Source organism: Heteronotia binoei, chromosome 3 (assembly GCF_032191835.1).
Source record: "Heteronotia binoei isolate CCM8104 ecotype False Entrance Well chromosome 3, APGP_CSIRO_Hbin_v1, whole genome shotgun sequence".
NCBI lineage: Eukaryota > Metazoa > Chordata > Lepidosauria > Squamata > Gekkonidae > Heteronotia > Heteronotia binoei.
The window spans coordinates 175,121,104-175,127,103 of NC_083225.1; positions in this window are offsets into that span (position 1 = coordinate 175,121,104).

Genomic DNA, 6,000 nt, shown 5'->3' on the forward strand with positions numbered 1-6,000 from the left:
CTTGCAATACATGCAGAACGATTAGGACCAATGTTCCCTCTAAGCTGCAGAGTCTTGGGAGCAAAAATTCTACTTTGTGAGCTACTAGCATTAAAGTTGTGAGCTACTGCATCAATTATTGTGCTCTGAGATCATCCTTCCTAAGCTAAGACAAAAATGTGTGAACTGGAGGCTAAAAGTCTGTGAGCTAGCTCATGCTAACTCAGCTTAGGGGGAACATTGATTGGGACTGTGTCCCAGTTTTGGTGTGTGTGTGTTTTGCAGAGAAACGTTATAATTTAAGCACACATAGACCACCCAGAACCGATGGCTTTATATGTTATTTTATATATTTAATTTCCTTGTTTAAGTTAGGGGTACTGGGTCGGATCTAGGGATGCCACCCTCCAGAAGAGACCTGGGGATCCCCCCAAATTGCAGTTCATCTCCAGACTACAGAGATCAATTTCCCTGGAGAAAATGGATGTTTTGGAAGGTTGACTTATGGCATTGTATCCCGCTGAGGTCTATGTTTTCCCCAGGCTCCACCCTTACAACCTGAAGCTGGCAACTTTACCCAAGAAGGACCTGGCCAATGTTCCCTCTAAACTGAGTTAGTAGTGTGAGCTAGCTCACAATTTTTTAGCCTTCAGCTCACACATTTTTGTCTCAGCTCAGGAAAAATGCCACTAGAGCAAACTAATTTATGCAGTAGTAGCTCACAACTTTAATGCCAGTAGCTCACAAGGTAGAATTTTTGCTCACAAGACTCCAGAGCTTAGAGGGAACATTGAATCTGCCATTTGTTGGATGGTAAGGCTAATTGGATTTTTTCCCACTACATTGTAGGAGCTCAGCAAGAACACTGTCTTGCATTTCATTTATCCTGAAACACAGGTGGACTTGTCCAGTACCAGCGGTGCCAAAAGTGGGAGTGGGCTTCAGGGCTTTCTGAGTTATACTATTCCTTCTGATTTGTCCTGAAACTGTATTGTCATTTCCCACAAAGCAGTTTTGAGAGGCATGACTCAGCAGCGCTGCAACCACTCGGCCAGACAGAAGGTCCCAGTTTCAATCCCCAGCATCTACAATTAAAAAAGGTCAAGTTGAAGGGGAAGGCCTCTGCTTGAGATGCTGGAAAGTTGCTGCCAGGGAAGACAAAACTCACCTTGAAAGACTTTTCTTCTGACTCCATATGAGGCAGGATCCCTTGTGGGGAACCAGATCATTCTCCTCTCCTCCATTTTATTTTCACATCAACCCTGTGAGGTAGGTTAGGCTGAAGTGTGACTGGCCCAAGGTTCACCCAGGAAGCTTCTGTGGTGTGGGGGGTGGTTGAACCTGCGTCTTTCAGATACCAGTCTGGCCCACCTAATAGCGCTGCCAATCCCCAGTTGGGGGCAGGGGATCCCCTGGTTTGGAGGCCCTCCCCCCACTTCAGGGTCATCAGAAAGCCGGTGGGGGGGAGGAATATCTGCTAGGCACTACATTATTCTCCCTGAAAATCAATTCTTATAGGGTATAATAGAAAATTGATCCATGGGTATCTGGGGCTCGGGGGGACTGGCTTTTGAGTTAGGGACACCAAATTTCCAGCATAGCATCTGGAGACTCACCTCAAAACACCCTCAAATTTTCAAAAAGATTGGAGGGTCCAATTGTATGAGCCCCAAATAGGGTTGCCAAGTCCAATTAAAGAAAAATCTGGGGACTTTGGGGGTGGAGCCAGGAGACTTTGGGGGTGGAGCCAGGAGACATTGGGGGTGGAGCCAAGAACAAGGATGTGACAAGCATAATTGAACTCCAAGGGAGTTCTGGCCATCACATTTAAAGGGACAGCACACCTTTTAAAATTCCTTTCTTCCATAGGAAATAATGAAGTATAGGGGCACCATCTTTTGGGGCTCATAGAATTGGACCCTCTGGTCCAATCGTTTTGAAACTTGGGGGGTATTTTGGGGAGAGGCACTAGATGTTATACTAAAAATTTGGTGCCTCTACCTCAAAAAATAGCCCCCCCCAGAGCCCCCAATACCAACGGATGAATTCCCTATTATTCCCTATGGGAATCGTTCTCCATAGGGAATAATAGAATGCCCAGTAGACATTTCCCTCCCCCCCCCACGCTTTCTAAAAGGGGGGAGGGCCTCCAAACCAGGGAATCCCCTGCCCCCTCCCTCTCACACACACACACACACACACACACACACACACTTACCAGATCTTCTTCCGGAGAACTCTTGCTGTGAAAGTGAAAGCAAAAGAAAGGGCGGGGCTGTTCTCCCAAGCCCTTCCTGCTCCCTGCCCAGCCTTAAAGCGGCAGACATTTTACAAACGGCTCAGGAGCTCTATAATGAAGCCTACAGGTATGTTCTCCCCCCCCACCCCCACCCCCCGCTTCCCACTTCTTGAAGACCGGGAGATGAGGCTGCAAACCCAGGGGACTCCCGCCAGAGCGGGAGGGTTGGGAAGCCTAGCCCCAAAAGAAGGTGCCCCTATCCTTCATTATTCCAAATGGAGGGAAGGCATTTAAAAGGAGTGTGGTCCCTTTAAATGTGATGGCCAGAACTCCCTCCAGAGTTCAATTGTGCTTGTCACACCCTTGCTCCTGGCTCCACCCCAAAGTCTCCTGGCTCCACCCTCAAAGTCCCCGGATATTTCTTGAGTCGGACTTGGCAACCCTTCCTCCTAACCCTTACACCAGACACACAGGCATCTCTTCTTTACAACAGGGCCGCAAGTAGTCTTCATTATGGGTTGTCTACTTGTGTATGGATGTGTCACAGAGCTTTTTTTGTAGCAGGAACTCCTTTGCACATTAGGCCAAACACCCCTGATGTAGCCAATCCTCTAAGAGCTTACAATAGACCCTGTAAGAAGAGCCCCGTAAGCTCTTGGAGGATTGGCTGAATCAGGGGTGTGTGGCCTAATATGCAAAGGAGTTCCTGCTACAAAAAAAGCACTGGATGTGTGTTTGCACAATACTTCCAGGTAGGGCCAGATCTAAAAAGTGCCATGACAGGAGGAAGTGATGTCATGGCTGGGTAGGCTGTGGCGCTCTGGCAGAAAAAGTAGGCAGTCTCAGCTTTAAGATTAAGTTCACATATGCTAAATAATGCAGTATCAATCCACTTTCAATGCAATTGGATATTACTGTGTGAATTGGCAAAATACAGTGTGAAAATGCACTGAAAGTGGACTGAACCGGCATTATTTAGCATGTGTGATCATAGGCTATGAATCTTGACATGTTGCTGAAATAGGGTTGCCAATCCCTCCCCCCCTCCCGCTTCAAGGTCACCAGAAAGTGGGGAGGGGGGGAGGGAAATGTCTGCTGGGCACTCCATTATTCTCTATGGAGACTGATTCCCATAAGGAATAATGAAGAATTGATCCATGGGTATCTGGGGCTCTGGGGCGGGGGCGCTGTTTTTTGAGGTAGATGCACCAAATTTTTAGCATAGCATCTGGTACCTCTCCTCAAAAGACCCTCCTAGTTTCAAAAAGATTGGACTGGGGGGTCCAATTCTATGAGTCCCAAAAGAAGGTGCCCCTATCCTTCATTGTATCCAATGGAGGGAAGGCATTTAAAAGGTGTCCAGGCTCTTTAAACATGATGGCCAGAACTCCCTTTGGAGTTCCATTATGCTTCTCACAACCTTGCTCCTGGCTCCACCCCCAATGTCTCCTGGCTCCACCTCCAAAGTCCCCAGATATTTCCTGAGTTGCAACCCTATGCTGAAAGGTGGATTTTTAAAAACCAGAAATGTTCCTGTTCTTCTTGTTCTCTGTGCCCCACACGTATGGGACCTCAAGCCTGCAGTCACAGAGCATCAGAACCTATGAAGCTATATAACTTTGAACATGAGCCTCCCGCCCACAGATTCCATTCTCTACCTAGCTGCTGCCAAGTAAAAAAACGTTATTACTATTTTTAAGTTTATAGTGGAGCAGTGCACTTACTGGTCCAACTCTAGCTGCAGCCCTGCTTGAAAGGGAGTAGAACAGCTGTACCCAAGCCATGGTTCCCAGAGAGCCACAATTACCATCCGTACGTGGACACATGAAGCTGCCTTATATTGAATCAGGCCATTGGTCCATCAAAGTCAGTATTGTCTTCTCAGATTGGCAGCAGTTCTCCAGTGTCACAGGCCTTTCACACAGAGGTCTTTCACACAGGGCCAGAGCATGGGAGTTGGTGGGGTAGGTGGCTGCCTGGGGTCCTACCCCGCCTGGAGAAACCACCAGGGCCATCTTAACAGCATTATGGGCCTCGGGCAAAAACAGTGTACTGGGCCCCTACGACAACTACTCACAGGAATAAAAATGTAAATGGTTTTTAGTACTGCATCATGCACAGATTAGTATGGGGCCCCTATGCTCGTGGGGCCCATGGGCAAGTGCCCGTCAGGCCCATACGTTAAGACAGACCTGCCTCTTACTCCCCCTTGCCCACGCAGAGTGCTCCTCCAAGCCTGGGCACCACTAAAGCCGTGGAAGCCTCTGAAGAGCGTAGTGCAGGGGGAAAGTGGTGGTGCAGCAGCACTCTTGTGCACCACCCATTGCTCTCTCGCCCCCCACTAGCTTCTAGGCTTCCCAACCCTCCCGCCCTGGCAGGGGACCTCCGAATTTTCAGCCTCCTCCCCCGCTCTTAAAAAATCTGGGGGCGGGGGGAGAGAGAACATACCTGTAGGCATCATGTCGTTTTACAGCTTGGGATCCGTTTTTAAAATGTGTCCCTTTAAGGCTGCACAGGAAACAGGAACGGCCCCTCCCTTTCTTTTCCTGTGCAGCTTGCTTTCGTTTTCACAGCAGCAAATTCTGCTGGAAGAAGACCAAGTACGGTAAGTATTTGTGTGTGTGAGAGAGAGAGAGGGAGGGGGCAGGGAGGGGGGATTCCCTGGTATGGAGGCCACCCCCCTTTAGAAAGTGTGTGTGTGGGGGGGAAATGTCTACTAGGCACTCTATTATTCCCTATGGAGAACGATTCCCATAGAGAATAATAGGGAATTGATCCATGGGTATTGGGGGCTCTGGGGGGGCTATTTTTTGAGGTAGAGGCACCAGATTTTTAGTATAGCAGCTAGTGCCTCTCCCCAAAATACCCCCCAAGTTTCAAAAATATTGGACCAGAGGGTCCAATTCTATGAGCCCCAAAAGATGGTGCCCCATCCTTAATTATTTCCTATGGAAGAAAGGCATTTAAAAAGGCGTGCTGTCCCTTTAAATGTGATGGCCAGAACTCCCTTGGAGTTCAATTATGCTTGTCACATCCTTATTCCTGGCTCCACCCCCAATGTCTCCTGGCTCCGCCCCCAAAGTCCCCAGATTTTTCTTTAATTGGACTTGGCAACCCTACTAGCTGCCCTGCACAATGACGTCACTTCTGGTGATCGTACCACACACACACAAAGCGCACGCATGCAATGAGCTCCATAAAGGGAGCTTGCAGGCGGGGGTGGGGGGGGTGTGCAGGGGTCTGTCTCGAGTAGCAGAACCCCTAGTGCCGGGCCTGCTTTTACATCGCCTGCTGTCTGGTCTTTTTAACTGGAGATGTCAGGGATTGAACCTGGGACCTTCTACAAGGTCTGTGGGTATCTGGAACTCTGTGGGGGGCTGTTTCTTGAGGTAGAGGCACCAAATTTTCTGCATAGCATCTGACGCCTCTCCTCAAAAAGTCCCCCAAGTTTCAAAAAGTTTGGACCAAGGGGATCCAATTCTATGAGCCCCAAAAGGAGGAGCCCCTATCTGCCATTATTTCCAATGGAAGGAAGGCGTTTAAAAGGTGTGCGGTCCCTTTAAATGTGATGGCCAGAATTCCCTTTGGAGTTCAGTCCTGCTTGTCACAACTTGCTCCTGGCTCCACCCCTAAAGTCTCCTGGCTCTACCCCCAAAGTCCCCAGATATTTCCTGAGCTGGACCTGGCAACTTTATTCCAAACCTGAATCTGGCAACCCTACCCCACCCCATCCCTGCCAGTGGCCAGAGGGAACCTGGCAACGCTAACACACCCACATGCAC